General features: G+C 36.7%; 1 protein-coding gene across 10 annotated transcripts in view; it reads left to right on the plus strand.

The window, feature by feature from the left end:
- Hmbox1 (homeobox containing 1) overlaps positions 1 to 9,751 on the plus strand; it is a 236,691-nt gene that overhangs the window by 42,328 nt on the left and 184,612 nt on the right. The window contains exon 1 of one of the 10 annotated variants that reach the window (XM_023714677.1): positions 9,403 to 9,469. The exons of the other annotated variants lie outside the window; for them this stretch is intronic. The gene's annotated coding sequence lies outside the window, so the exon portion shown is untranslated. Of the gene's footprint in view, positions 1 to 9,402; positions 9,470 to 9,751 lie in introns of those variants that run through there. 10 annotated transcript variants of the gene reach the window in all.

Genomic DNA, 9,751 nt, shown 5'->3' on the forward strand with positions numbered 1-9,751 from the left:
TTGAACCCTTTATGTCTCTCTGGCAAGATGTTCTGCTCCTGAATCAGCTGGATGGGTCTTGCCTCTAGCCTCTTTGCAGGGAGTTCTGCTGAAGGGTTCCCTGCTGGGCCTGCAGCCTGGGTCAAATGAGGATCCGCTGGCCCCAGGTCATCTCATTCACTCGCTAGGCCTGCGCTCTGGGTCGTCTCACTCACTCGCAGGGCCTACACTCTGGGTCTGTTCAGAATCCCTTGGCCCAGGTCCTCTCACTCACTTACCGGGCCTGCGCTCTGGGTCTGTTCAGGATCCCGTGGCCCTCGGTTGTCTCACTCACTTTTAATGACCTTTTTGAGAGCTCTTTATTGTTTATTCAGGACCATACAGCAACTTCTCTTGCCTTCTGGATTATGGTCTTTGTTATTTTCTATATGCTACATTTGGAGGTATTAGAACATTTTGAGTTTGTATACCTGGAAAATATTTTGCTTTTACTTTTCAAAGGTATGTTTGCTAAGTATAAAATTTAATGATAGGGCCAGGGAGATAGCTCATTAGAATAAGTGCTTGCCTGGCAAGTGCAAGGGGCTGAGTTCAATGCCCAGTTCTGCCAAAAAGAAAAAAATAATTAATGAGGACAGATTTTTTTTTTCTTTTTCAGTATTTTGAATAAGTATTTTGAATAAGTAAGTCTAGTTTCTTAGCTACTTGCTTTTTTTTTCTAATGTAGAATAAGATGCTATTTAATTTTGTTCTTCCATAGCTAATATTTTTTTCTATGTATATGCTTTAATGATTTTTTCTTTACAGTTAGTTTTGGACAATTTCATTTTTGTGTACCTTGGTATGATTTTCTTCATATTTCTTGTGCAAAAGGTTCATTTTTCTTGGAAATGTGGTGCTATGCTTTTAACTAAATTCAGAAATTTTAAATCTTTAAATGTTTATTGCCTACTCCCTTCTACTTTGAGAATTCTAATTATAGGAATATAAGTTTCTTGATTTTGGCACAGAGTGAACTATTACATGACTGATCTGTAAACTCTTCATGTTTATTTTAAACAATTTTTATTGTTATATTCATTTAAATTTGTAAATAATTTTTTACAATGTGCAATTTATTATTAATCTCATGTTATGTATTCATTTCCGAAATATTTTTCTAAAATTCACTCTGTCTGCATCTTATATCTTTCACATTTCAATATTTGTCTACAATTTTTAATATGCTATATAATTATTGATTTTATTTTCTTTTTTTAAACTTAGTTTTATTGAGAAACAGCAATGAGACAGTTTCAAAACTGATTAGTAGGACAGTTTCAATAATTAATACATTGCATATTGTTGTCTTCCTAGTGGTTATTCATATTACAAGATGCAAACATGATATCCTGTCTAAACACTATTAGTACCAATCTTTCTTCTCATTGAATTAAGAGAAAGTAGATATATATCTATCTTAACTATTTTGTATATACAGATACAAAATGGACCTTCATTTGTATCCCCTTTTTTTGTTTTGTCAGAGATGGGTATTCCATTGACATTTAAATATTGTAGGTACGTGAATTCAGCAAAATAATCCAATATGGACCAGTAGTCCATAATAATGGGTTATCCGTAGGACTGGCAATGTCAGAAATTGTTGACTTGAGTCTTTTACAGCTCAGCATATTAATATGGCTTTACTTATTATTGATTTTCAGTAAAGTTAATGAGTTTAAAAATTATAATTTACTAGGATAGACTTTTAAAGAAACTTTTGTTACTATGTATGCAACAATATTTAAATTTTTCCATAATTTCTTTTTTTTTTTTTTTTTGGCGGAACCAGGGATTGAACTCAGTCCCTTGCACTTGCCAGGGAAGCGCTTATTCCACTGAGCCATCTCCCCGGCCCCTCATAATTTCTTTTTAAGGCAGATGTGGGAGATCAGTGAAGACTTTGCAGAGAAAGTAGTCCTTGAGCTGGGATCTAGAGGATGAATAGAAGTTAACCCCTCTAAGAGAGGAAAATTACCAAAGCATCAAAGCATTTAGTATGTTGGAATTAGTACAACTCTTGTGGAGAATAATATCGAGGTTCCTCAATAAATTAAAAATAGAACTACCATGTGATTCAGAATTCCTACTTATGGGTACATATTTAAAGGACATTGTTATCCCAAAGAGAGATCTGCTTTTTTATGTTAATTTTAATACTGTTCATAGCAATCAAGATGGAAATATCTTAAGTATTCATCAACAGATGAATGAATAAAGTAAATGTGGATATAGTTGATTAAAATCAGTTTAGCTTTATGAAAGAATTTGTTGTTGTTTGTGACAACATAAACAGCCCTGGAGGACATTGTGTGAAGTAAACTAGGTATACCAATAGATACATACCATTCATTACACCTACAAACGCAATCTACGGAAGTTAGACATAGAGTAGCAGTCCTAATACATAGCATTGTGACTATAATCAGTAATGTTTTGTATACTTTAATGTGTATGCATATCAAAACATCCCATGATGTGCCTGAAATACATGTTTATATAATTTTTGTCTGTCTATTTTGGTACCAGGGATCAAACTGAGGACCTTGTGCTCGCCAAGCAGGCATTTATGCCCCTGAGCTATGTCCCCAGCCTATGTATATAATTTTTGTCAGTCTCTTGTTAAAGCTGAACAATAAAATATTCTGAAAGATACATCCCAAAATGAGACTTTAAAGGTAGAATGGGGTCAGATGTACATGGCCTTTTGTGACATGTTTAAAAGAAATTGGCCTTTATCCTAAAGTTATTGAAAGTATATGAAACGTTTTTAGGGATACTGAAGAGTATATTTGAACATCTAACTCTGGTTGCTTTGTAAAGAATTATTATGAGGAGGGACGTGAGAAGAAAGACCAACAAAATAAAGAAAATAGCCTATATTTGGATGAGGAAGAGGAGATTTGTAATAGCCATAGGACAATGTGAAAGAACGAAATAGAGAAATAGGCAGAACCACCCAAGATTATAACCTTGTATACTCATTTGAGATCAGTTATGAGTCTGTAATGGAACCGCCTTGCTTTTTAGAGTACTTCTCCTGGAAGGCATTTGGCAGCTCAGGAATAGTCATGCATGGAGAAAGTGGATAATTTTGTAATAGGATTTTTAAAAAAAAAAATGTGTTATAGGGTCTACAGAGTCTCACTACACAGATTAGACTTCTAGTGATCCTCTTGTTTTCAGCTTTCCAAGCACTGGCATTACAGGTGCACCACCATGCCCAGTCTCATTTGCTGTCTAAGCGCACCCCAGAGGCGAGGCCAGCATGGCATGCCAGGGATCAAACCAGTCCCTATGTCTGCTTAAGCAGGCACTTTAATCCGCTGAGCTATCTGACCAGCCCTTCTAAATAGGATTTTTGAATTAGTAATTTTGGTGGAAGAGCAGTTTTGAGTGATGATCAGAGTCTAAGATAGTAGTTGATGGGTAGCTAAAGTGGATTTAAGGAAAATATCAGTGGAAGTTGCCTGAGGGCATACCATTAAGAAAGCGTTTGAAAATTACATGATAAAACTTTGGTGAAGAAAAGTTGTAAACTGGATACCAAAGCTGAAGGCAAATGGTGAATATGGGCAAAGAATGTTAGCAAGAAATGGTGGCAGTGATCAGGGAAATAAGTTTTTTCATCCTGGCCTTCAGATGAAGACAGTTTTAGGAAAATGGAAAATGACAACAAAAATAATAATTTTTTAAAAAAGCAGCTACCATTTGAAAGCATAATTCAGGAAAGAGCCAACTGTGTTTAAAAGTAATGTGATAGACTTTAGAGAAAGATTGAAAGGTATAATTTCCTCATTGTTGCTGAAGATAACGTTAAGATATGCTGGAAATGTTTGAGAAGTAGAGAAAAGTAAGTAGAATATATGGGCAGGAAGGAAGGTACAGGGCATTCTGGATATGGACCTTTAACAACAGGACATAAGCATGATGGTCCTAGTTTTAGCTCCCTTTCTCTCTCTCTCGCTTGACTGTTGTATGTTTGTGAAACAGGGTCTTCCTAGTATGCTAGGCTTGCCTTGAACTTACCATGTAGCTGAGACTGACCTCAAACTTACTGCAATCATCCTGCTTCAGCCTCCAATGTGCCTGGGACTATGCGCACACACCACCATACCCAAGCTTTTGTCTTTTAATTAAAGTGAAATTCATACAGACAATATCAACCATTTTTAAATGCGCATTCATTGCACTTAGTGTGCTTACAATGTTGTATAACCATAGCCTCTAATTTCATAATGGCTCCATCACCTCCAAAGGAGAATCCAAGCCCATGAAGCAGTCATTCATTCTTCCCTTCTACTTCGGATGTCTTCTGTAAGAGTGACAGACATTGGGTCTAATAGCAGGGAAACAAGTCTGTGTTGCTAAGGATGATGTTAAGCATAAAAGATTTTTGAGATGACTTGAAGATACTCTAGAAACATATGTGTGTTGCTTTTGTTTCAAATCACATACCTCTGGAACCAGACTATATTACTGAAAATAGCTGTTCCCTATCTGGTCTTGCATATTCTTCTCAATTACACTATTATTCTGTTAACTGAGGGGTAAGCCATGTAGCCTTTTACCTTCTTCCTTAGTTATCATTACAGGTTGATAAGTTTCTTTCTGTTCCTGCTGCTGTCATTTCCATTTAGATCCTCATTAACTTATGCATGAACTTTCCTAACAAGTCCCTCTGCTTACAGTGTCTCCCCTCACCCAAAACTGCAGATTGAACCCAGGAGTGCTCTATCACTGAACTACTACATTCCTATCCCCCCTTTAAAAACAAAACAAAACAAAAAACAGAATCTCACTGAGTTGCACAAGCTGGGCTCAAATTTGTTGTCTTTTTTTTTTTGCCATAATTTTATTGATAAACAAATAGCAATGAGACAGTTTCAAATCAAATTGGTAGGACAGTTTCAATAATTAACACTGCATACATTCTTCTTAGTGGTTAATTGCTGTACAAGATGCGGACCTGACATCCCATTTACAAACACCATTAGAACAAATCATTCTATTCATTAAGAGAATGTAACTATATATCTATCCCAACCTTTCTGAATACACAGATACAAAATGGACATTCATCTGTATACCTTTTTTTTGTTAAGTTCTGTTATTTGAATATTATAGGTGTGTAAACTCAGCAAAACATTCCAAAAGAGTCCAGCAGCCCACAATAGTATTGGGTCTTCTGCTTCACTGGCAATGTCACAAATTGATGACCTGAGTCCTCCACAGCTCAATATAACAGCATGGCTTTACTTCTTGTATTTCGTTTTTATACTTTTCTTCTGGATGGTTAAGACCAAGGTAAAGCAGGACCTATGCAATCTTGCATTAGCCTCCCAGAATGCTGAAATTATAGACATCCTCTTCATAGCCCAGGCTGGTCTCAAATTTACTGAATCTGGGGATTGCAGACTATGCCACCATGCTTTTCTTTCTTGTTTATTCTTCATTTTTGGTGCTAAAAATTAACCCCAGGGCTTTCCACATGCTAGGCAAGTGCTCTGTGTGAGCTATAGCTCCAGCCCTAGTTTCTTTATCCCCTTATTGATGGAATAGTCCATTTTAGATACTTGGATAGTGCTGCTAGCTGTTCGTAATCAGATACTTGAGCCCCTCTCCAACTACCCTTTCTCACAGAGACGGTCAAATGAAGTAAGTGTAATACTGCCCAAATGTCAAATATTACAATAGTTACTAGACTTCATTCTTGTCTATTGTCTTTATCAGCCTCAGGTTTCACTCAAACTTGTCAGTGTCCTTTCGCATAGTCATGTTTCTTCCTGCTTAGCTAAGTCTTTGTTACAGCAGTCCTCAGTTTCTGGACTCCTCTTTTCCTTCTCTGTTTTCTTATCTAATTCCTGTGGGTTTTATAAAGTCTTCATTTATTTGAGTCTTTGTGATCTTTAAATTCTTTAAAACAGTTCTATTGTTTTTCATGCCATTTGGCATTTAGCCTGTTCTTCCTTCAGTTGTTTAGTTTTTCTTATCTTAATGTTTGTGAAACTTGAGAATACAGAGAAGAGGATGTAGCCAGTGCCTGTGTTTGTGTTCTTGATGTAAATAATTATTAAATGATTTATCACTATGATGTAATTAGTACTAGAGAGTCACCACAGATCATTTTTTGGGAATTTTTGGGTGCTCCTCCCCATACCCCTTTTTTGTTAGCATGCTGTGTTCCAAAATGAAGTTTAAATAGAGTGACTTGTTTATTGTTAGAGTTGATATTGATTTAACTTTTTTTCCTTCCAGTACTGGGGATTGAACCTAGGACCTTCACACTGAGCTGTATCCCAGCCCGCTTGTGCGCGCTCTCTCTCTGTCTCTCTCTCTGTCTCTCTCTCTGTCTCTCTCTCTGTCTCTCTCTCTCTCTCTCTCTTTTAATGTATTTAGTACAGGGTCTATAGGGTCTCACTATACAGATTGGACTCATAGTGATCCTCCTGGATCTTCTTGTTTTCACTCTCCCAAGCACTAGGATTATAAGCCCTTACCACCATGCCCAGTCTCAATCCCTGCATCTGCCTAAGCAGGCACTTTAATCTGTACTTTTTATTTTGAGGCTCAGGTTCACGAAGTTGCTCAGGCTGGACTTCAACTTGTGATCTTTTTGCCTCATCCTCCCACAATGCTGAGATTAAAAACATGTGCCACTGTGCCCAATTTAATTTGTGTATTTTGTTTCAGGTGAAGAAATTAAGGCTAGCCAGTTTATTATTTAGTACTTAATGGCATTAAAAATAACAAATATATAAAATTATGTAGCTACTTTCCATATTTGTCTTATAGCCAGCAGGTTCCTTCTTTAAGAAAAAATAGTCTGTTTTTACTTCCTTTTCAGAAAAGATAACACGTTCTGCATGCTTTATTTGATGCTGACTATACAGTGGATATTTTATATTGATACATGCAGAACGTCTTCATTCTTTCCTCCATTTGAGAAGTGTTGAATTGTGTGGGTGTATTACAGTTTTAAGTAGTCCAGTATTGCTCATTCCATTAAGTTTTGGCCAGGATGGATAATACCACATTTTTCTATAATTGTCTTTTTACTTACTTAAAAGAGCCATAACCAAAGTGACACTAACAGAGCAAATAACAGTGACTTTCAGATTTTTATTTTTTGGGTTCCTGGCATAACAAAATTCAAGAAAGATCATCTGTGTTGAATGCCTGCCAATACTGTAAAGTGTTTGTTCTTTTCTCTCTCTCTCTCTCTCTCTCTCTCTCTCTGTCTCTCTGTCTCTCTGTCTCTCTGTCTCTCTGTCTCTCTGTCTCTCTGTCTCTCTCTCTCTAGTGTTCAGAACCTTGGAGCACTCTACCACTGAGCTACTTACCAGCTTCTTTTTCCTTTTTTTTGAGACAGGGTCACTAAGTTCCCCATGTGAGACTCAAACTTTTGATTCCTTTCCTCAGCCTCTGTTAGTGCCAGGATTACAGGGGTCTGCCACCATACCTCCCGTTTTGTTTGTTTACTTGAGATGGACTCACTCTGTAATCTCCACTGGCCTAAACTTACCATCCTCATGTTTCAGTCTTGTAAGTACTTGAATGAAGATGTGCACACCAGACCTGGCTGTTCTAAGAATTTATAACTTTTTTTTGTGTGTGTGTGGTACCAGGGATTGAACTCATATAACAACTTTTTAAGAATGAAAATACTTGAATCTGACATACTTGTTTAAAATATGATTTATCCTTTTCCTTAGAGAAAAGTAACAGAAATATTTGTATATTAAATGGATACTCTCACAGATGGCTTCATAAAATTTGTTTGTTGTGAGAAACTGTACACAAAGCATAGTGAATCCTCGCTGGATGCAAAGGAATGAAGAACTCTCACTAAAGTAGTATTATTTTGAATGCTGGGATCATAGTGGGCAAGATGTAGAGAAGAGCAGAGGTTTTTAGTTGTGCAGCTGAAGTCTAGGATTTGAGGTAAATTTTGTAGTTATTATCCAAGCTTTTACACACTAAAGAGAGGAGTTGCAGGTGGGAGAAGATAGAGAGGTGCAAACAAGTAAGTGACAGGGAAAAATAAAATAGGACAGAAGAAAGCATCAAGGTAATAAAAAGAAAATGTGAAGGTGAGCCTGAAGCACCAAACAGAGGAGAAAATTCAGATAAGCTAAGAAACTATGACTTATAATTAACCTGGTTTTGTTTTTGTGTTAATGTGTATATGTACTGAAGGTTGACTGCAAGAGTTTAAATACGTTAGGCAAGTGCTTCACTGGCTGCACTCCTAATCCTGGTTTTTACCTTTTGTTTATTGCACATTTATATTTTATTCACTATCTGGAAGCACTTGGGATTTTTAGTGCCAGAGTTGAAAAAGAGGGCTGTGACAAGCAGCAACTATTGTTGAAGAACCAAACCAAAAAGTTACAGTAGCCTCTTGTCTCTTTTGATATTTAATGACCAACTAATAGTAACTATAGGCCCATCTTTGTCTGACACTAATTTGTAGTTGCCTCCTTGAGGCCAAGATACTGAAATTCAAATGACTATTTTACCAAATGTGACATAATCATTCTGTCACTTTGCTCAGATCCTGTAAGGAAATGAGATGCAACATATGATTTATAGTCTCTTTTAACATGAAATCATAAACATTTTTCTTTTAAAATTTTTTAAAAATCTTTTATTTATTTGGCACAGGGTCTTGCTATACAGCTCAGACTCATAGTGATCCTCCTTTCTCAGTCTCCCCAACACTGAAATTACAGGTGTATGCCACCACACCCTGTTTTGGTGGCTGGTACAGCACATCTGGGTTCACGGGCAGGTAAGGCATGTGGTACTTGGGATCAAACCCAGGTCCTTGTGCTTGCCAGGCAGGCACTTAGACCATGAAGCTATCTCTCCAGCCTCTCATGATCATTTTTTCTTGTCATTAGATTGATTTTTACATTTTTTTCCTGAGTATACATTAATGAATTCTGTAACTACGGCATAGTATACTTAGCAATAATTTTTTATTGAACATGTGGGTTGTTTCCACTATTTCATTATTCTAAATATTCTTGTGACTTAAGACATTCTTGTGACATATTTATATAGATGTATACTAAATTTTAAAAGCTTTTATGTGAATCTCTAATCTTGTTTTAATATCTGCCCCACTGATGTGTGTGTGTGTATGTGTGTGTGTGTGTGTGTATTTCTCCTGTATATATTTTTCTGAAAGTAATTTATAATCTTACACCAGGATAGCTTCAGTGTCAGTTATATAAGCTAAACATGTAATGACTCAGAAGATAGGAATACTTAGGACCGACCTTTTAAATACCAGTACTTATGTTGGATGTTTGTAATAAGTAACTGCTTAATCAGTGGTTTCATTTTTGCCCTTTTGTCAGTCTTGATTTTGTTATCCTGTAGGCTGGTGTACCTGTAATATGGCTGTCTCTAGCCTAGGAACACTAGCTGTTGTTTTTCAGTGAGTATGGCATAATGGGAAAAAGGGAAGATCAGGTTTATTGATTTAGAGTTCTCAATTAAATTATTCCGAAGCAGCTGGGCATGGTGACACATGCCTTTAACAAGCCTTTACCTCAACAGGGAGGTAAGGCAGGAGGATCATTGTGAGTTCCAGAGCAGTCTGGGTTACAAATTGAGCTCAAGGCTAGCCTGAGCTGCATAGCAAGACCCTGTCTCAAGAAGACAAAAAAACAACCAAAGCTACCTTATTGAACCTAGGATCTAGCACAACCTCTATCCT

The sequence above is a fragment of the Octodon degus genome, unplaced genomic scaffold (genome assembly GCF_000260255.1).
Source record: "Octodon degus isolate 3935 unplaced genomic scaffold, OctDeg1.0 scaffold00036, whole genome shotgun sequence".
Taxonomy (NCBI): domain Eukaryota; kingdom Metazoa; phylum Chordata; class Mammalia; order Rodentia; family Octodontidae; genus Octodon; species Octodon degus.